This window comes from Colobus angolensis, unplaced genomic scaffold (genome assembly GCF_000951035.1).
Source record: "Colobus angolensis palliatus isolate OR3802 unplaced genomic scaffold, Cang.pa_1.0 Scaffold11, whole genome shotgun sequence".
Taxonomy (NCBI): Eukaryota; Metazoa; Chordata; class Mammalia; order Primates; family Cercopithecidae; genus Colobus; species Colobus angolensis.
Window position 1 is genome coordinate 11642487 of NW_012112030.1, and position 23744 is coordinate 11666230.

General features: G+C 37.2%; 1 protein-coding gene across 2 annotated transcripts in view; it reads right to left on the reverse strand.

Moving 5' to 3' along the window:
* Positions 1-23433, reverse strand: part of EPS8 (epidermal growth factor receptor pathway substrate 8) — a 169488-nt gene extending 146055 nt beyond the window's left edge. Inside the window, exon 1 of one of the 2 annotated variants that reach the window (XM_011954460.1) lies at positions 22230-23433. The gene's annotated coding sequence lies outside the window, so the exon portion shown is untranslated. The remainder of the gene's footprint in view (positions 1-22229) is intronic. The other variant, XM_011954473.1, reaches the window with a different exon arrangement.
* Between the last annotated feature and the right edge of the window lie 311 nt (positions 23434-23744).

Here is a 23744-nt window from a genome sequence, read left to right on the forward strand (position 1 = left end):
GAACAAAACCGTTAAATGACACAGTGGCATAAAATGAAACCCTCCTCTAGGAACACCCTACTGAATGGAACACAGGAAGCTGACAATATCAAGTCAGTCTTAGGCCGTAAAGAAGTACTTTATTACCCACACTGTTACTCTATTTTCCATAACAGTGAACTAAATGCCTTATTTTTCCAATAAATTAAAAAAGGTTTATATTCACCCACCTCTATCAACACTAAATACTTGTTTCAAACTGAGATATATCTTCTTCTTTGCTAAACATGGTTGTTAGAATAAGGAAATTGAAATGGTTGGTGGCGAAAGCTCTCCTTCCAGGAATACTTGTCAAAATACTCATTTGTCATTTTTAAGCTATCTGGAAATCTGTTTTCCGAACAGGATTTTGCAAAGCAAAACATTTGAAGTGGAAAAATATATTACAGAATTGTCTTTCCCCAGAGAATAAAATGGGTATTTTTCGTTGTTATTTTACAAATAAAGTTTTCCATTCAATTTAGAATAATGTAAAGAAATGCTAAGTATTACCTTAGAAACTGGAAACATGCTTTTCTTCCATTGCAGTTAAGAATTCACCTAAGTAAAAACCTATAGAATATTAGAGTTGGAAGAAATCTTAGAGATATCCAATTTTTAAAAAAACTGTTCTGGCTTATATAGTTAACTACTGAATAATAATAAAGGGAGGAAAATTACATTTAAGAATTTTAACACTGGGCACGGTGGCTCATGTCTGTAATCCCAGCACTTTGGGAGGCCGAGGCCAGTGGATCACAAGGTCAGGAGTTCAACACCAGCCTGGACAATATGGTGAAACTCTGTCTCTATTAAAAATACAAATTTTAGCCAGGCGTGGTGGCAAGCATCTGCAATCCCAGCTACTTGAGAGGCTGAGGCAGGAGAATCGCTTGAACCCAGGAGGCAGAGGTTGCAGTGAGCTGAGATCACACCACTGAACTCTAGCCTAGGTGACAGAGCAAGACTCCATCTCAAAAAAAAGAATTTTAAGAGCAGAGGTAGCAAGGTAAGTTTCCCAACAAATTACCCTGAGTTGGGTGTGTAGTATTTACTACATATTAATTAATGAGAACGTCACTTTAGGAGTTGGGTTCTTGATACGTTAAGTCACAGAATTTTCAGAAGCCAGTTTTTTTGAAGGGAGAAAGCAGGAGCTTTTTCAATATCACTCTCAAGCAAAATAATCTCCCTCTATTATAGTAGTGATCTGGCAGTCCACACACATCTACACAGGGAAAAACTTTTTTTCCTAGCCCAAATAGGTGGATGGCTAACATTAAACGATACTGATATATATGAAGTCATCTTAAAGTTAATATCAGGGAAAACATGATACAATACTAAGACAAAAGCAGAGAGGTCTGGCACTCTGCAGATTCTCCAGGTTTACACACCTTTTGATTCAAAAAGAACCAAAACCATTTCTTATATATTATTTTAATCAGACTATACTTTCAACATTTTACAGATGAAATTATAATCACCTGAGCTTTTAAAAAATAAAAATTAGGCACAAATACACTTATTCATAATTGCACTGGCAAACAGTTCTTAGATATTTAAATCTTTGTGAAGAGACAGCCCCCTTCTTTTCCCATATGCCCCCAAGTCAAACCTAATCTCTTTCCCTGTCACCCATAAAATCTCACTTTATGTTCCACTAACCAGGATCGCATGAACTAACCTGAAGGAAAAAAACAGGAGTTCTCTACTTATAGAACAATGTTGGTAAAATAAATCGACACATGCTTAACAAAAAGCACACAAAATAAGAGATACAATCAGGCAAATATGATATATCATGCTTCCATTATTAACATAAAATTGTAATTCTACTTTTGCCCATTTTATCAACAGACTCTCAAAATAAATGCCACACTTGATATATATGTACAACAAGAATAAGAAAAAATAAATGAAAAATGCATTTTCAAGGCATATTAAAGAAAATCACTCAGAGTTTTATGAAAAATAAGCAAACTAGCATTACCGTTATTACTCAACTTTGGAAAAGTTAGACATATATAAGATGTGCTTGTTGGCGAATATTAGTATAAAACATTTTCATAGAAATATCTTAAGTATATCTGGAAAGCAAAACATTTAAGATGTTAAGATATAAGATGTATTTATGACTTAAAATAATCTCTACATAATTATTCTGCACATCACGAGGATATTCAAGACTCTATTGAATTTCTCCCCAAACAATGAACATCTCTATATAGTAACTCTATTTTCAGTCTTTTGTCTAACACTAGCATTCACGAGAATCTGATCACAGAGCAAAATAAATTGGACACAGTACAAAATTTTCCTGAACTTTCTGACCAAAGTCATGTTTTATTATTTCTCAGATGTATTCTGCAGTTATGCTGATTTTATTCTTAGCAGTTGATTAATACCCAAAATAGTTCCAGTGTCATAATTATTTGTAATTTTCATGGGTTGTTTTTGTTTTTGTTTTTCTTTTCTCTTTTTTGAGACTAGGGTCTCGCTCTGTCACCCAGGCTGGAGTGCAGTGGCATGATCTTGGCTCACTGCAGCCTCAAACTCCTAGGCTCAAGTAATCCTCCCACGTCAGCCTCCCGAGTAGCTGGGACTACAGGCACACACCACCATGGCTAATTTCTGTATTTTTTTGTAGAGATACGGTTTCGTCATGTTGCCCACGTTGGTCTCAAACTCCTGGACTCAAGTGATCCACCCACCCAGTGACTTAAGGATCACTTGAGCCCAGGAGCTTAAGGCTGCAGTGAGCCATGATCACACCACTGTCTGCATGACAGAGAAAGACCCTAAAAAAAAAAAAAAAAAAAAAAAAAACAGAAGAAAGGAAAGGGAAAAAGAAAGGAAGGGAAAAAATAACATTATTCATACTATTAGGAATATTTGTAATTCCACTAGGATTCGGGAAAATCAATGTGCTAAAGCATGGTTTTGTAGGCCCTTTTGGGTTTAGTTAATGAAATATCAAAAAGATCTCACTGTCTTGCTCATAATACAAAAATCTTGAAAATTGTGCTCTAATGAGGGGAAAGGATAGAAAAGAGTGAGACTGAAAAAATATCATCTTTGTTGGCTTTTTATTCCAAGAGCTCAGTTTCTTTGTGGAAAAAGTTATAATACTTTAAAACAATGGTTTACTTAATAAATCTGTGAGATGTTAAAGAGCATAATCACAGCCCACATTTAAAAGAATGGGAACTTGAAAAATGGGCATGTTTGCCAGAAGGGTTTATCCTAAATAACAGAGTACATTCTGATTGTCACCATGATTAAGCTTTTTCAGAGTATTTTAATTTAGGCTCAGTAAAAACTGTGGTTAGTATTTTTTTCTTTTTCATATTGACAGTTGGGGTGTTACTGGCACAAATCTCATGATGAAAGATGAAAGACAAAAATTCATTTATTTCATCATTTAACCAATACACATTGAGCTTCTATCACACAAAAGCACCACACCAGGCTTTGAGGCCTGTCCAAAAATAAAAATCAGATATGGAGCCTACCTTAGAGAAGCTTGATACCTGGTATCAGGTAAGACACACATATATAAATTACAGTTCACGAAAGAAAATAAGTGCGGAGAAAAAAAAAATTAAGTGGGGGAGGTACCAAAGAAGGCAGATTATTCTACAACGGCAGATAAACTAGAGCTTAACTGATAGATTCGATTTGTATACAGAGATAAATTTAAAAGTTATTCCAAGTACAGACAAGAGGGACACTGAAGCAGAGACTGGGAAAACTGAAGTATACAGATGTAAGTGTATAGTACGTCACTTTGGCTAATGAGTAATTTATAGGACAGGGAGTAGTGAGGCTAAAATTAAAGAAAGTCACCAGGTTGTGAAGAGCCTGAAAAGGAAAACTTTGTTAGCAGTTTTTAAAGCAATGGACTGACATCATCTGAACTCAGCTTTAGCAAGACTGATCTGAAAGCAGCAATTAACACGAATTGAAGTAGGACAGTAGGACAGAGGCAGATACAGAGACATTCAGGAGGGAGTCGTTTAAGAAAATGGTCATATAGCCTTAAAACAGTGAAAAACTGAACAGAAGGGGCAAAGGTGAGGGTTAACTTTAACGTGAAAGCAGCAGAATTTGACAATCAGTTGGATATGGCAGGTAAAGGAGAAGGGATCACAGATGCGTTCTTCTAATGGGCTAGAAATTCTCCTTAGGATTGCACGGCACTCCAGCCTGGGTGACAGAGCAAGACTGTCTCTGAAAAACAAACAAACAAAAACAAAAGAAATTCTCCCTATAACTGAACTATTTTTGTGGCTATTATATATTATAACTATTCATAAAGAATTCTTTGTGGTAGTTTCAATACAAAAGAAAGAGGAAAAACTATTTTGCGTAATGATTAAATTACACAATGAATTCAAACGAGATTATCATAAAGAAGTTATTCCGTATTTCATTCATTCTTTCTTCCTCTTTTTTTTTAAGCTGTTTCTTTTTAAGCTTTAGAAATGAATTAGAGAAAACATGGCTGGAAGTTACCCAAGTGACAAAGAAAACAAAATTCAAGTGTCATCTGATCATAACTTTCCTTTTGAACTTCAGGCATTAAGCCACTGAATATAAGAGTAAGCTTTACCTAAACACAAAGTGCAAACTATAAGAGATGGAAAAATTGAATGTTATTATAGACAAACTGCATCTGTCTCACAATTTTACCTTCAGATGTACTAGGAAAGAAAGCAGGTTAAATGGTCAAATAGTGAATGAAAGAATTCTGTTCCGTTTTTCTATCATAGTTTATTTATATGTAGATCAGGGACTAGAATCTCACTAGCACCAAAAATCATTTTAACCATTCATTCATTGAAAAATATTAAAACAAAAACTGAGTACATACTGTGCACCCATCACTGCGCTAAGGGACAAGAGACAAAAGATTATTCAGACACATTCCTTATTTCCAAGTGCTCACAGACTGGTTAGAAAGAAACACAAGTAAAATAACCCATAAGCGACATAGTAACTACTTTAAAGTAAGTATGAGATTCTACAACTTGGGCAAAAAGAAGCAATGACGAGTTTTTTTCTAGGAAAGTGATCGTTAGATTGAATCTAAAATAATGAGTAGTTTGCCATATGATGGGGTTGACAAAGAGGAAACTCCAGGCAGAGGGAACAGTATATGCAAATTTATGAAAGAGTGAAGCTACGTGTGTCTGGGGAATTGCAATTATTACGGCATGTGTGGAATAGAAGAGCCAAAAAAACTGTGGATGGAAAGGAAAGAAGGGACTCCTTCACAGAGAGCCTTCATTTGTACCACCCTAATGAGCATATGGGGAACCACTGAGGAATTTTAAGCAAGGTAGTAACATGATTAGCAGTGAGAGATGGAAGAGGAGAGTGCTCTGTCAGCCATTTGCAAGTAAGAATTAAAAAGATTTGATGACTGGTCATATAAGGGTGGGACAGAAAGGTGGGTAAGAAAAAGAGTCCAGAAAAAAATCAGATTTCTAAGGTTGTCATTAGGATAAAAGTCACTCCAAGTAGAGAGACAGAAAGAGATGAGGGGGCCAGAGTAAAAGCAAGAAATTTATTTTGGAAACTGTGAAGTCTAAGGGGCCTGTGTGATATTCAGGTTCAGTCATAGAGTTAGAGCTCCCAAGAGAGGCATCAGCTGAAAAACCGAGAGTAATTGTTCTAAACAAAACACTGAGGTCACCTAGAAAGAGAATGAAACTTGGAACGTAACATGGAATGAGATGAGGGCTGACAAAATAATTCGAGAAAATCCAGAAATTTTTCAACTTGTGAATGTTCTGAGAATACACAAAACCATGAACTGAGGCACAAACCAAAAAAAAAAAGCATTGGCTCTCACTGCTGCCAACAGATGGTGCTAGAACTTACTTGAGAGTTGCACTTAGGAAGAATTTGGGATACCTATTCCATCCCAAGTAGCAAAGCTTCTGAATTAACATCTAAGTGTAGATGGGTAACAAAGCAGAGGTAGATGTTAATCAGGAAAGAACATCACCACCACAGGAGCCAAAGGATGAGAATATTCTTTTTATTTAAAAGAATGCAAAAATCACTACAAACACACATTCACGCAGCAAATAAGTCTACAAAGCACCAGAAACCCTAAATGGTAAAAATTCATAGGGAATGAAACTCAGTTTATGTCCTCAAAGAGTTTACAGGTAAATGCTACAGCAAAATCAAGTAAAAACTGAACATTTTCCTTTTGGTTTAGCTTTTAGAAGATGGCAGGTGACCTACAGACATAAGCTCAGCATCAGACCACAGTGGGCTGGCTAATGTAGGAGAAGTGAAGAGGAAACCATAGACATGAAGCTTCTCTTCAAGAATCTTACGTGGAAACAAGACAGAAATAAGGCAGTAGCAAAAGGACGTTAAGAGACTATGTTCCATATATGCAGAATACCTCACCAGGACACACCTGAACTCCAAGAGCTTACTATATAAACACTTGGACATACGTACATATAAGAGAGAGAAGCAGCACATTTTAAACTGACTCCATAATACATTTTGCAATAGAGGCCTGAATTATTAAAATTACATTCTAATGTTATTAATTGTGATTATTAATGGTTCTCTTACTATACTCTGGTTTAAGTCAAGTTGAAAATTAGAAGGCAATCATGAAGCAACAAAATTTCAATCATCCTCAGAAGACGGAAATGAATGGGGATATCCTGGTATTAAATATATGCGTGGGACCAAATTATGTGTTAAATGGAGATAGATACATGAAATATTTTAGAACTGGGTTTACCAGCCCCTTCAAGAGATGAAGGAGAGAGATTTTAAAAAAATAAAAATATAAATATAAAAAGCTTTGGGGATAGGAAGAGAGACATGATGCAGTAGAAGCAAGTAAGTATTCTAAGCACAAGTACTTATTAGAAAGAATAATGTGATATTAACAAGTCTAGCTGACATAGTCTGCATCAGTTTTATCATTCCAGCAAATAATCTCAGGACAACATTATTTTGACAGCATATGACGTGAATCAAACGCATATCATAGGAAGAAGAAAGAAGTTCCTATCTGTGTCTAGTAAACAGAGCGACAAGGCGGCAATCAAGGGAAGTCAATGTCTGACCAAACAAAAGTAATTCACATTGGTAACTATAATTCTTTCTCATTTTTGCAGTAGCAATTTATAAAATTTATAATAAAGGCTAGAAATCTTTTGTGACTTTAATAAACATAATCAATTTCATGCATTCATAAATGTTTGTTAAAGATGTTTTAAAAGCCTCATCTTCTTTGCATAGTTGAGCAATTGTCACCAGAAGTGTACAAACTAATTTACTGCAGAAAAGCAGGAAAATGATTCCACCATCTTTTACCAATATATTCAAATACTACCTTTGAAAACAAATCTTCAAAAATAACTAATTTTTAGTGTGTCATCAATTAAAAAAAAAAAAAGATTCTCTGGTAATGGTTTGCTTGAGCCACAAATAAGAAGGAATAACCAAAACGAGGAACTAATGAATGTTTTCTTTTAGAAAAGAGGTGCCTGTATGCTACAGATTTGGTAAAACTGCAGAGATGGAATTTATATACCTAAATGCCTCTTTCACCCCACCCCCCTCCAACTTGCACACAGGCCTAGTGTTATGTAAGCAAACAGTAAACAGCTATTACTCTTCAGTTAGGTAGACAGAACTTGGAAAATTATTAGATCACAAGATTGCCACAGGGATGCCAACCATCTGTCTAGTAAGTATGGATGACTTCCTCCTCCCTGTGATCCTGTATTCTACAATGCTCAATAGGCAAGGTAAGGGAAAGGTTACAGGTTTGTTTGTATATACACATATAAAATCGTGACCAAAATATTTGGTCCAAATTACCAAGAAGGTGGGAAAACTCAGGGACTTTATTCTTCCACAGCCAGCAAACTAATCAATGATTTGACAAATATTTATCTAAAACCTTCTTTGTGCACAGAAATCTTTTTTTTAGTTCAGTGCATAATGGCCCAATCCATGCATGCTGACTTAGTATTTAAAAGCAATTCTTGACCCTGCTATCAAACAATTAAGCTCCCTGCAGTGCAAATAAAGAAGTTTTTTGAAACAGATAGTTATGAATCTTTCATTCATAGTAGCTAACTAGAAACACATGAGCCAAACCCATTGTGAGTATCATTTCAGTGGTGTGTAATTTGAGAGGTGTGTTAGAATGCGCTTGGCTCCACTAAAGAAGGGGGAGTCCACATTTTCCTTGCTTGTAAGTGAAATGCAAAAACAATTTTGCAACTTGGCAATTCATATGGCAGTCTTAAAGTTAACCACATTCAAAATTCAAGACAACAGAATTTTCCCCATCTCTAAGGTTTAACACTTTACAATCAGCCTAAGGTGTTAAATATGAATTCATTTTATGAATAATGGCTTCTTCACTCCCAAAAGTTTCCAGGAAAAAATACTGAATACTGTATATAAAAATGACATAAACCATACTTGTCTGGTCTGATCCTAAATTGAACTTAATAGTTTAAATACTCTTTCAAAGAGAGTACTGGTATACTGTAATTTTCCCCAAAGCTCATAAATAGCCAATGTTCCTTTGTGGAATCATTGTAAAATACACGAAATTTGGAAATAGACTTATTTTATAAATCTACAGTACCAGTATATGTAGAAAAACAATACAAAATGTTAATATATTTACATTTGAATAGGAAAAAATGTGAATCTCTATTAAGGAAAGAGGGGGAGAAAAGCCAAAAAGATTATCCTTTATTTTCCAGATTTTTGAGCCCTTACCTAGAACCTGATGCTTCTGTTAAGTTTTTATGCTTCTTTTCATTTAGGCGTCTAACATCACACAGTCCACAAGGATAAGAATGTTTTCTATCTTGTCAATTAGAGTAGTCTCATTATTTAGTACTAGCACTTAATAGGCACTTATTTAATTTCTTTATTGACAGATAAATTTCATTAACTGAAACAAAATTATTTTCTATTAGATAAAGTTGTATATGTCCAGGACTGTTAGATCAAGAAACTAGACTGGGTTACATTAAGCCGATGGACCTGCTAATGATTTAGCAAAATTCCTGTCTCATATATGTGTATCACAAGAAAGAACACTGGAAAAAGCTGAAATGAATCAAACAAGATCTAACACCACCACAACAAACAAACTCACTTTCACATACTAAGGACAGTTTCATATGTATTTTATTATATATTCCATATGCATTTGTGTGCATATTTCTCTCCAACAATTTTTCTTTTAAAAGAAATTTTTGCCCAAGTATTTTCCTTTCCAGTGATTGGTATGGTTGACATCAGTAACAGAAATAGCAAGAATAATTAGAAAGGGAGAAAGGAGCAGCTGAAATGATCATAGCTAGAAGCTTTTAAATGTAATTTTGGGGGCAAATAATACACTTCTGGCTGAACTAGTTTCTCTAGCCTTAAAAGTTAAGCCATAGTTCTCAAGTCATCCCCTGCAAAGGAGCAATCCGGTACTCTTCTGGAAGAGAGAAAAAACCAGCTGACTTAGGTGAATGACCTACTCGAAAAACCATCCCCTTAAGTTCACATGCACTCTCTCAGGAACTAACACAGACCTAGATTAGCCTCTATGCATCAGTAAGCATTTGTTACGCCTAATACCCAAAACCCAACTGATGTCCGCATTAGCCCAATAATGTCAATGTTAGCTAGAAATGTCTGGCTCAGCAAGAATAGGAATTTCCACATTCAGAACTCAGTCTTTTATTTTGCAGCTATTTATTGAATACTTACTTAACATACACTTAAATCAAATAATATATTGTTCCTTACAGCATATAATCAAAGTTCCCTAGATGTAGCTCATGAAGAGCACGGTGTTGGTAAAAATGGCTTATGGGTTCTTGAGAAACGTTAGTGTTTCCCCTTTTGCTACTGCCAAACTATTTCTATATCAGATTCTACCACCACTTGTTTTTCCAATCATTTTACCATTCTATCTATTAGTTTGGAATCTTATTGAAAATTTCATATTTCCCAATAACAATAGTTTGATTATATCAATGCCTTTGAAAACCCTAAACATAACACAAAATGTAATTGGTAGCCATTGGATTAAATTATCCCATATTTTTAGGTCTTTTATCTTGTAGTCCAATGAGAGCTGACAAAATCATTCTTTAACAATTCCATTAACTGCCTGGCAGAAAGAAAAGATGAAAATAGCTAGAGATAACAGATATAGATGGAGGAAGGACATTGGAGGTAAGATGAAGTGACTTTTACATCCATTTTGAGATTCTTTACAATGCCATGGAGGAGCCTATATGAATTGTTTTTTACATTATATAACTCAAGATATATTTTAATTCAAATTCTAAAATTCCCTACAGTGATAAGGGGTACCTACAAAGCAAAATGAAACACACACACACACACACACACACAAACAAAACAAAAAACCAGCAGCATATGTCCTAATATATGAACAAAGTCACAGTGGACCCTTCTAATCGGTATAAAAACTGAATGGTGTTAAGATGCATTCCAGTTAAAGTTAAGCACTGTTAACACATGTATTCTGGACTAGATTTCACTCTCTTCATAATGAGATTTTACTATTTCCAAAATCACATACTTAGTACCCAAATAAGGTAAAGGCGATGAAGGCTTCAATCCCTCCTTTGTTTCAAACTCCTAGCAGCCTAAACTTAACCTTCACTGTCACAACCACTATGAATGTCTCTTTTATTCAGACTTCTCTCTCCATGACTGAGATCTCACCAGGCAATAAGAAAGAGTTAGAATAGTAACTGGAAAGCTATCAAAGTTATGAAAAATATACTTTTCTATTAAAGCCATCTGAGGATTTAAAAAGGGTGTCAGAAATGAGCTAAAGGAGGGGGAACAGCAGGGAGGAGAAGAAGAGTTGGGGAAGTGGGTGATGAAGGAAAGCCCACATGGTTATTTATCTGCTTCAAGAGTTGTAAAAGACTATTTTCTTGACAAGACCATGGTAGCAAGTCTTCAGATAAAGCTGAAAATGTGAAAGCTGAAAATGTGAAATGTGGACAAAGTTTATGGATGTTGTACTAACTGGGGCTGAAACTGTTTGTTTCAACAGTTTGGGTAAGAAATGTAAAAAAATTAAAATAACATAAAAAGAAATATGCTTTAAACCATTTATTCTGTAATTCTGCAAACATAGCAAACATACAAACACACAAAAAATAGACTTTATTCCTAAATTTAAATGAAGCTATAATTTTTCCAATTTTCCTTACACATTATTGTTCAGGCTAGCCCATCATGGATTATTCATTTTAAAATAGAAGTGATAATACTTTAAGCAAATCTGAGAATTAACGCACACAAAAATCTTTAGAGGGTGATTTGCAACAATGATTAAAAACACTCTGACACGCACTCTTCAGGCATACGCATTAATCCCACACCTTTGCATGCATGAGTATCATGTGAATAATGTTGCAAGTACTGGACCAATGACCAGATTTTTATCACAGAAAGGATTCCATTGCTATTAAATTATTCAGAATTGAACAAGGCCCCACAAAGGAGCTAAATAAAAGAACTACTGACAAAATTAATGTTCTGTCAACTAAAAGGATCTTGATGTGTAAAAAACAAAACAAAACAAAACAAAAAAAAACACACTGTACTTTTTTGAAAACAGACCACACAATAGAGGTTCTGAGAATACAGATAAACAGTAAAACAATAAAGACAACTCAGTCTGAAGATAGGGTTTCAAAAATCAATATTCCTGGATTAAAGAATAATATTTTTAAACTCCCAAATACATATAGTTTGTCATAAAACAGTTGAAGTTTTGAAAACCCACTGTAAAGGGAAATTGGAGATTACGTACACATGCATATAAACATGAACAAGCTGTTCATGCCTTTATGGGGGGAATAAAGATAGTAAATCTACTTAGAGGTAGTGTTTTCATTTCTTCCATATATGAAAGAAACTATCAAATGCAGAGTGTGCATGCCCAGGCAGAAAATAAGTCATTAATTCACCAAGTTACTCACAAAATGAATTTCAAGAAATCAAAGCCCTCCAAAAAGAAGGCAAAGCAAGATTTTAAAATGTAACAGACCTTTTTTTTTTTTTGAGATGGAGTTTTGCTCTTGTTGCCCAGACTGGAGTGCAATGGCGCAATCTTGGCTCACTACAACCTCCTGCCTCCCGGGGTTCAAGCAATTCTCCTGCCTCAGCCTCCCGAGTAGCTGGGATTACAGGTATGCACCACCAAGCCCTGCTAATTTTGTATTTTTAGTAGAGACAGTGTTTCTCCATGTTTGTCATGCTGGTCTCGAACTCCCAAACTCAGGTGATTCACTCGCCTTGGCTTCCCAAAATGATGGGATTACAGGCGTGAGCCACCGTGCCCAGAAAAACGTAACAGACTTTTCACTAGTGAAACAGTTAAGTGTATCTTCTATCTCTATCATCAAAAGTATATCTTTCTTTAAATTCTAAAAGAGTACTTAAAATCATCTTATTATACATTCAGGTCTAAACCATCAACTTTAAATATCAAAATTATTGTAGAAAATTAGATAAATTGTAATCAATGTCTTTTCAAAAGAGATAGATTTTACACATACTTTTATTTGCAGCTTTGTTTTTCCACTTCAGATACTGGAAATATTCTATTGTTGCATTAAACCAACCAATATCTCAATAATATACAAGTATTTCTATAATAAGGAACAACAGTAATATTCTAATGGTGTTAACAAAAGATAATTCAACAGCTCTCAATAAGGGACTTGAAAAATGTTTTTCCCGCATTTAAGTACAAACTTCCTTCTATCAATCTTTTTTTCTATTTTTTCTTTCTCTTTTTCTTCTCCCCTTATATTACAAACACAATTTTTCAATTATAGAACTCTGATCTCTTATCAAGCACATAGTTCATTTAACAAGTTATTTTTTAGTACATTCCTAAATAGTATGTTTCAGATTCTGTTCAGAAACTGTTTATGGCTTAGAATTTTAGGTAGGCTTAAACAGGACTAGATCTGGTTTCATAGATTATTACATTCTTTTGTTACTATGCTACTAAATGTAAGAATGGTTTGAAACAGGACCTCCAATTTCACCCAAAAACATGCAAGTTCCTCTTTCTTAAATTCCATATAATCACTTGAGTATCACAGGACTGAAAAAGCACACATGAATTTGTTTGCTACATAAAGAGCTACATTTAGAAGGCCATGTGACTAGAAGATTCATGCAATTCTTAAATAGGTTTGGTATCTTTATTCTCTTCTGCTACAATGTAATGAATACTCTGTTGTATTGTTACTTACAAAAATGAAAAATAACTGCTCATTCAGTTCTAATACTCCTGTAAACTCTGAATGTGGGAATGTGCAGAACTTCCCACCACTCCCATCATGCCAACTTATTCCACAGATGTCAAACATGCTCATCTTTCCACCTGGAGAGAGACGAGTGTCTCACTTTGCCTCAAAAATTCATTCTATGAGACTCAAACATCACCTTCTCCAGTAAAGACTTTTCTGACTCCCTCGGCCACAGTGAGGCTCTCCTTTCTGCTATGTGCTGGGATTGGGAATACGCACACACAAGCACACACTTTTCATTTAACATCCCCCGCGGAAAATAGTACCAACTTGACATTTCCACCTCTTAGATAAGAAAACCAAGGCAGATAAGGTCTGATTCCAAAGTCCATTGTTTGTTTGTTTTTTAATATATACTTCCTTCAGCTCCACACTGTACTAAAACGGGTGTCTGGCTACCTCCATTCTCTGAGTCTCCTGACAACAAAAGGCAGAGATCCTATCTTACTCATCTTTGTATTCCTGGTGTCTGGCACGGAACAGATACTCAACAAACACTCAATAAAAAACGAATGAATAAACAAATAAAATGTAGTAATGCTCAACTTCCTATGTGAGGAAAACTCATCCCCTTTTAAGTACTTACGTAAAAGTATGATAGTAAGTGCTAACTTCATTCAGCAAGCCTTTTGTGAGTGTGTCATATACGGTGTGTTGGGCTTAAATACCTCGGGGAACTTAACTGACTCAGTTCCCTGTCCTTGAGAAGCTTTAAATCCAATGAGGGAAAGAAATAAACAATTAGCTAATGCTACCATTACTTGTTTTATTTTGTCTAATTCCCCACAAATTTTTCTCTTTAAAAAAATCTCATTCTTTACAACCATGTTCCATCACCACATACCTCTGGTCAGTAGGATATAGATAAGTCAACAGAAAACAAAGCTAGAAGAATCTTTGTGGAGCTTAAATACACATTCTTTTTAGCTATTCTTGTTTAGCACAGTAGTCATTTGAGCAAGTATATAGCACAGTATTAAAGAAAAGAATATCATTAAGGACACCCTGATACCATCCTTGCCCTTTTTCTTTTACAAGTGCAGCATGACCAAGTGGAAAGGGCATGGATTTTGGAGTCAGGTCAGGGTTCTCATCCCAATTCTGTCCCTTTCTCCCCATGTGTGACACAAGTCGCTTTATCTTTCTGGGCCTATTCCTTTATCTGTAATTCAGAGATAAAGAAGCATGCCTTAAAGGGCTCTTGTAACAGTAAAGGAGAAAATGTATGTAACACATGCCACACAAAAGGTACTATTATTATGTGAGCTGCTCCACCTGCTTCTTGAAGAATACTGGTTCTAACTTTAGTGCAACAATATAAATATTTCTAATCCTGTCTTACTCTGTTTTCTGTTGCTTATAACAGAATACCTGAAATGGGTAATTCTAAAGAAAAGGAATTTATGTCTTACAGTTATGGAGGTTAAGAAGTCCACGGTCAAGGCGCTACATCTGGTGAGAGCCTTCTTGCTGGTGGGGACTCTCCAAGAGTTCCAGGACAATAGAGAACATCACATGGCAAGAGGGATGAGTGTGCTCATGCGCTCACTCGGTCTCTCTTCCTTTTCTTACAAAGCCACCAGTCCCACTCCCATGATAACCCCTTAATCCATTAATTCATGAATGGATCAATCACTTCTTAAAGGCCTCACCTCTCAACACTGCCACATTGAGGATGAAATTTCAACATGAGTTTTGGAGGGGACAAATATGCAAACTATAGTACACCACAATATCAATGACACAAAATGTATACCAAAAGAGAGGTACATTTGACTTTTGAAAAGACAGGTTTGAACTAACATGGGTCCACTTATACCCAGATTTTTTTCAATAAATATATTTGGAAAAATTTTTGGAGATTTGTGACAATTTAAAAACACTTGGGCTGGGTGTGGTGGCTCATGCCTGTAATACCAGCACTTTGGGAGGCCAACTTGGAAGGATTGCTTGTGCCTAGGAGTTCAAAACCATCCTGGACAACACAGAGAGATCCTGTCTCTGCAAAAAATAAAAATAAAAATAAATTAGCCAGGCTTGGTGATACATGCCTATGGTCCCAGCTATTCAGAAGGCTGAGTGGGGAGGATCACCTGGGCCTGGGAGGTTGAGGCTGCAGTGAGCCCAAGATTGTGCCACTGCACTCCAGCCTGGGTGACAGTGAGACTCTGTCTCAAAAAATTTTTTTAAATAAATAAATACAATAAAAACACAGACAAACCATGTAGCCGGGATAACAAAAAAAAAAGAAAAAAGGTATGTCATGAATGCATAATATATATATAAATACTAGTCTACTTTATCATTTTATGGCAGTAGCCATAAAATTTATTAGAAAAAATTAAAATTTATCAAAACTTACACACACACACGACACACAGTATCATTCACAGTCAAGAGAAATGTAAACAAATGTAAAGATGCATTATTAAGTCCTAACAGCATACAATGAACTGTAGTACATACTGTACTACTGTAATAATTTCATAGCCACTTCCTGTTGTTATTGCCGTGAGTTCAAGAGTCATGAGTATCCGCTTAATCCACTGTGTGATGTCAATCATCTCCGCGTGAGCAGTTCATCTCGCCGTTAAATTGCGTATTACAGTAAAAAATGATTTCTCGCTGTTCTCTTGTATTTTTCATCCTGTTTAGTGCAATACCACAAACCCTGAATGAAAACATGCCACTAGAGATGCCGGAAATGCTCTCCAGAAACAGAGAAAAGTCATGACATTACGAAACAAAGTTGAATTGCTTGGTATGTAGCATAGATTGAGGTCTGCAGCTGCAGTTCCCAGCCCTGTCCCTCCATTCCCCGCCTTTTCAGACATAGGAGTCATCTTGTAAGCAGACAAAAACTTATAATATCAGTAAGTACAGTACAGTACTGTATTTTCTCTCCCTTATGGTTTGTCTAATAAAATTTTCTTTTCTCTAGTTTATTGTAAGAATACAGTGTAATATACATATAACATACAAAACGTGGGTTAATAGACTGTGTTATCAGTAAGGCTTCCAGTCAACAGAAGGGTTACTAGTTAAGTTTTTGGGAAGTCAAAAATTATACACAAATTTCCGACTGTGCAGGGGTCAGTGCGTCTAACCCCTGCATTATTGAAGGGTCAACTGTACTTGAAAAAAGTCACTTGTAGCAGGAAGAATAGCATGGGAAAAGATTCAAGACCATATAGTTAAGTCTCAGATTTCTAGCTGGTGCATACAGCAACTGCCTCTTCTCAACATACACCCTGCAAATCCTTTATTCCAGATCCTTTTTGTGAAAAATCAAACTATTATTTCCTATGATAAGATCTAAAAGAACTGACAGATGTTACTCTATACTAACAATTCCATTTTCACAAAGAAGAATCTCTGAGTTAGTTAAAAAAAAAAAGAGGAAAATGAATTATGTACAATGTCTAGAAATAAATCTTGGCACACAGTACACGCTGTATTATATATTAGTTTCTAAGTCATTTCTCAACTGTTTAGGTAAGTAATTTTGCAGAACATGTAATAAAAAATTTAATAAAAACATTTTCCTTTCAATTCCAAACCTAATTTATAATTTAAAAATCACATTTACTTGTGCTGGTACAACTAGGAATCCATAAACAAAAAAATTAAGCTAGACACAGACCTTATACCTTTCATAAAAATTAACTCTAAATGGATCACATACCTAAATGTAAAATGCAAAACTATAAAACTTCTAGGAAAAACACAGGATAAAATCTATGCAGCCTTGGCAAAGAGTTTTCAAATACAACACCAAAGCCTATCCATGAAATTCGTAAGTTGGCCTTATTAAAATTAAAGACATCTGTTCTGACAAAGACACTGTTAGGAAAATAAAAAGACAAACCAAACTGGGAGAAAATATTTGCAAAACACTTATCTGATAAAGCACCTGTATATAAAATGTATAAAGAACTCTTAAAACTCAACAATAAGAAAGCAACCCCATTAAAAAGTGGGCAAATGATCTGAACAGACATCACACCACAGAAGATGTACAGACGAAAAGGAGCATGTGAAAAGATGTTAATATCATATGTCATTAGGAAATAGTAAACTAAAGTAACAATGACATATTACTACACACCTATTAGAATGGATAAAATCCAAAAAAACTGACAAAATCAAATGCTAGCAAAGATGTGGGGCAATAAGAACTCACATTCATTGCTGGTGAAAATGTAATAGTACAGCCACTTTGGAAAACAGTTTGGCAATTTCTTACAAAGCTAACCATAATCTTACCACAGCATCCAGCAATTGTACTCCTAAATATTTATCCAACGGATATAAGAACTTATGTCTACCCAAAAACCCGCACATGAATATTCATAGCAGCTTCATTCATAGTTGCCAAAAACTGGAAGCAACCAAAATATCTTTCAATAGGTGAATAAACAAACCATGATATATCTGATAATGATAAAAAGAAATGAGCTATTAAACCTCAAAGGGACATGGATGAACCTTAAATGTGTATTGCTAAATGAAAGAAGCCAGTCTGGCAAGGCTGTATGATTCCAATTATACAACATCTGGAAAGGGCAAAAGTAAAGAGACAGTAAAAAGATACGTGGTTTTCTGGGAGAGGGGCTCACAGAGGTTACGAGTGAAGCCCAGGGGATTTGTAATGTGTTGAAATTATTCAGTATGACACTATGATCCTTTAAGGATAGCTACATCAAATTAAGCATTTGTCAAAACCCAAAGAACTTCACAGGACAAAGAGTAAACTTTAATGTATGCAAATGTAAGCAAATCATTTAGAAGGTCAAGGAATCCCAAGGTGGAATGCAGATTGTAACAAAGAAATCTAACTGTATTATAAATGTGTGCTACAAGCTCACTGAAAAGGATAGGAGGAAAAGTGCTTGACTGACTAACTCTAGAAATGAGTAGAGGCTGTGAGACTAAAAGCAAAAGGAATAGCACATAAACACTGTACTCTTGATGCTAAAGTTGTTTCCCATAGGAACACAGGTTAACAATTTGAATGCTGCTATACATCTATGAAAGAAATGAATGAATAAGCAAATGTATGGCAGATGGTGCAAGCCAGGTTTCTTCTCATTGTTGGAGTAAGTTTACATATAAACAAGGGGAGAAGGCTAGAATGATACCTGTGGTAATGAATTAGCATTACAGATAAAATGTAAATTCATAGTTAAACATGGATACAAACTGTTACATAAAAGTATGTATAGATATGTTCATATACACACGTATTTCCTGCTTTGTCACATGAGAGAACCTAGAAGCAATGACACCGCAGAAGCAACAAGCACACCTAGCACTCAGATCTTGGTTTCTAACACCATTCCCCTACAAAATGATCCAGATTCCTTGGAGAAATGACTGATTCTAGGACCGTGGCAAGATGTATACAGATGAACCTAGAGCATCTCATAGTAACAGAAAGTAAGGAAATGCTTCCAAAAAAACAAAATTCACATTGATGGTAGTATGTCAAAGAGGCACTGGAGCCAAGCTGTAACAAAATAAAGTAGCATTGGATTATAATCCAAAATATTTAGATAGATATTATATTTATATAATATATATACCCATGAGTCCAGAACAAAATAAATATGATTGAGTAAATAAACACATGGGGGAGAAGAGACAAATCTCCCATGGAGAAAAAAATCCAAGTAATTTATATAGATATTCTGCCTTCACAGGGGGTAGCATAACTTTCTACTCCTTAAGTATAGGCCATACACAGTCCTTCCAAGAGCACAGTATGAAAAGGGCAGAGAAAAGTGGAAAAATCTGATAAATACTACCTCAGCCAGGTGATAAAGATGAGTATCACAGTGACAAATCATGTTGATAGTATATACCCTTGATATGAGATGAAAATGGCATGTTACCTCTGTGATCTTTCTACCAAAAACCTATAATCACAGTCTAATCATGAGAAAAAACATTAGATAAATTCCAATGAAAATGCATTCTACAAAATACTCAACCAGTACTCCTCAAACATCACCAAAAACAAGGAAGCCTAACAAACTTTCACAGCCAAGAGGAGCCTAGGGAGACATTACAAGGAAATACATTTAGTGGTGTTCTGGATGGTAGGGTCCTGGAACAGAAAAAGGACATTAAAAACTAAGGAAATCTAAATAAAGTATAAACTTTGTTAATACTAATGTACTGATACTGGTTCATTAATAGTAACAAATACTAATATAAGATGTTAATAAGGGGGGAAGCTGGTATGGGAGTATATTGACACTGTATTTGTAGCTTTCCTATAAATCCAAAACTTCTGAGAAATAAGGTCTATTTTTTTTAAAATCCCATTTAGGAATGCATCTAAAAAATACAGAAAATGTTGTAGTGAAGCACTGAAGAACCTTACACTGTCTTGCATATATTCAACTTAAAATGTTTGCAACTATACCAATGCAGAATTTTTCTTACAAAAATATTTTCAATCACTAACAGCTGCAAACAATTTCATGTAGTATTAATAATTCTCAGGAGGGATTTACTATAGCCAGAGTACTTTAATTAAAATTCCACTTTTTCCCCCAACATACCTCTACAGATGTCCAAAAGTTTGTACCCTATCATTAACTTATGTTGTTTTGTGATGACCCATGTAACTACCAAGTATGTTTCATACAACTCGGGAAAGTTGAATTGTATATAAATATTACATAAATCAGTGCTTAAATATTCATCCAATAGAACTTCAAGTATCTAAAGAGACAACTTTTAAAAAGCTATCATTTCCTATTCTGGATACTATGTTTTCTTATACAATCCTTGGTTCAAGTGACCTGCTACAGAATTAAGAGGTATGTAAAAGAAGGGAATAGAGAGAAGAATAAAAAGCAGTAGGAGAAAGGGTGTGAAATAGAGTGTAACAAAACAACTAGGATTTGGAATGTAATAAACACGAAGTAGACAGTAGCAAGCCTATGCCATAGCATAGAAAAGAACTGGTATCTGAAAAGAATCAGTATTGATTAAAACCTTGAAAGCAGGAAAAAGCTAGAAATAAAAACAAAATGAATTTTTATGTTTGATCACAAACAAGCAAAATATTCAAAATTAGACATTAGGTTCCTGACAGGAAACAAAAGAAACATCACCCTATTAAGAGTGGGGCTATTAATAGTGTCAGTTAAATTACACTTGCTAGAAATTACTATATATAATATTCAATGACATTGGGAAGTGAAAAAAATTACAAAGAGAATGCACCAAGTCTTGTAAACAGCGGTTATTTCAGAATAGTAGAACTAAAAGCAAATTATATTTTCCTTCTTTTTTCCTGCTATAAAGTGAATGACTTGTGGTGCAATCTTACAAAGTCTCCATCTGTGTATTCTGCACTAAAGGCATTCTATTAACACTATTGTATTTGTGATACATTCTACCTTACCCTTTATGCGACAATTCTATACTGTTTTAACTTTCAAATTGTAAGTCAAAGTGTGAATTCGTGACCAAAAATTTTCCACACCAGCAAGTTAAGAACTACAGCAACATGTTTAGAAAACTGCGATCCCAAACAAAAAATTCTATACTAGGTGAGACAGGATGACACTGACTTTAATTCCAATAGACTCACTACCACATGATGTCCATTACTACTGCTCACTTTCCAGAACCCAAGGAGCTGTGGAAGAATAGAGTCCTTTCAATGAAAATAAACTAGAGGCAATATACAACACAGTTACTTTGAGAGATTTTTTATTATGATTATTATTTTCAATATAAAGAAGCCTGCCCGGAATCCTAACTCTTATTTCTCAAAAACGACAAAGCCAAAAAATCACACTCTTCACGTATGTGAAGTCAAGTTTTATCTGAACTCATCCTAACATATTAGCTCTTTTACCTAGTCCTCTTACTGTCTAAGGCAAGAAACCTTGAAAAGAGAAGTAGTAACACTTTCCACTGAAACATATTTTGTAAAGGAGGGCTCTAAATCCCAATGCTTCACCGCTCTAGATGTCTACCGATTTCAAACCTAATACCACGGCGTCCTGTCCCCCGCGAGATGCCAACAGTACTAGGGGCCCTATGGGAGGAAGAGGATTCAAGAAACACCGCAGGAGAACGATCGGTGCAAAGATTTTGCAAACAGGTAGTCCTAGTAAGGAAAGTAAGAGTGAGAACATCGGAGAGAGCAGGGGGTACATGGGTGGGGAAACCCATTTCAAATGCATGAACTGACCACAACCGGAGAAAAGCCGTCTGTCTTCCCAAAAGTAAAATGGTGAGTAAAGTGGAGTAAGCTAAGCAAGTCAACAGCAATTAGGCATTGACAACGATTCCGAAACAATGAGCTATCTTAATTCGAGGGGGTGAAAGGGGGTGGGACCCTGTCCTAAAAGGTCATTTTGAAAAGAACCCCTCCCCATTTGAGGCGGGTGGGGAGAGCAGCTCAACAAATCCCAAGTCTAACATAATAAGCCGAGATCGGGATACTCGGTCTGCAGTCGCCCCACGGACCAGATGAGCGCAGGTGTATCTGCGGAAGCTCAGGTTACCACGAATATCACCGAGCCACGGCGAACCTTCCCAGCCCAGCCTCCCGGAGCTCTGGGCGCGGGTCTGCACGGGCCCCGCGGCTTGCCGGGACCCGGTGAGCGAATGCCTCTGGCCGCAGCGCCCTCGCGCACCTGGCTGCCAACACCAGTTGAAAGCAGTCAAAGTGAAGGGAGGCGGACGCGGCTCCTGGCACCGCTCCGATCCAGCACACAAAGGCGGATTTTTAAAATCGAGAGAGTCAAAGCCGCCGGACCCCCGGACCAGCGCCTTTCGCCAAGGGGCTCTTACCTCGGATCCGCCCTCGGGGCCAGGGCTTTCTCCGTAGACGCCGCGAGCCCAGGCGAGGTGGGAGGGGACCGGGAGAAAGCCCCCCAATCTGATTCGCGCCCAGCCAGTCGTCGGCGAGCCGCGGAGCCGCCTCCTGCGCCCAGCTGAAGAGCAGCGATCTCCGAGGCGAGCACAGCGCCGGCCTCGCGCCGGGCGAGACAGCCTCGCTAGCTGCTGCCTGTGAAGTCTGGAGCCGCCCGCCCGCTCGCGGCCAGTGCCAACCGCGCGCTGCGCATGCCCAGTGCCTGCGCGAGGAACGAGGGAGCGGGCGGGCAGGCGAGTGCGCGCCGCGCGGCCAGGAGCGGAATCCGCTCTCCGGGTCTTGCCGGCAGCCGAGCGGCGGAGTTCTGGTCGACTCCAGCGCTGGAGGCGAAGCGGCCGGTGAGGCCGGGTGGGCGGGAGAGGGACCGGAGGAAAGGAGACGGGGCGCTGCGCCAAGTTATCAAGGCCGCGATCAAAGTCGGACCAAGGCAGCGAGCCGACAGCGGGTTTTCCAGAAGTGCCCTAGCAGGACCGACTAGCAGGCAGGAGGCGCGGGAAGGAGCAAAGAGCGTGTGGAGAGCTTCGCCCCCCAGCGAGGGTGGACGCCCCGGGCGGAGAAAGCGCTCGGGTTGCAACACCCGGGGTCTGGCTGCAGCTCGTAACCCCTGCCCTATGGCGGCAAACAAGCCGCCCCTAATGACCAGCCAGCCTTCGTCTTCCTCCTCTGGCCCTCGGACCTATTTTCCCCCTTTTGTCGCTTTCCTCTTTTTTTTTTTTTTTTGTCTCTCCAACCCATGCGGTAAAATTGGTGGTGCCCAAGGCCCTCCATCAGGTCCCTGGGACTGTCCCAACTGCCGGTCCTTAGCGCCAGCCTGCAAGCCCAGACCCGCCTCGCCCGGCTGCCTGGGAGTCTATTTTTCTTGTAGCTCTTGCCAAAAGCCCTGATGTGGTTTGAAGTAGTGGAGGCTTCTTTCACATTGTGCCTCTCGTGCCTTAACCAACCCTCGTAACCTCCTCTCTGAGTAGCTCATGGAGCGTCTAAAAGAGAAGTCCATCTTCTCATAGATACTGTGTTTTCTCACTCTTAAAACTCCTCATTGTCATAACTTCTCCCCATGCTGTCCTAATTTCGAAGTCAGTTGACTTCCAAAAGTCAACGAAAGCCTATAAATTAAACTTGGTTAAAAGAAATTGGACCTGCTTGCTTTCTGAAGCAAATAAAAGCACAGTCAGGGAGAAACGAGATAACATGCCAAGGTGGACATTAAAACCATTCTAAAAGTTGGAATCGATCTAACGGCTAAGTCCAGTCCCCTATTTTAAGTGGGAATCCTCTCTCCGATATTTCCACCACACCACTATCCACTTGAACATTTCCAATGTTGTAAATTTCTATTTTTTTATCATTACATATAACCATGATTATTTGTTGAATATTTACCTATGCCAGGAACTGAGCAATTTACACACATTATTCCTAGTCCTTAAAATGAG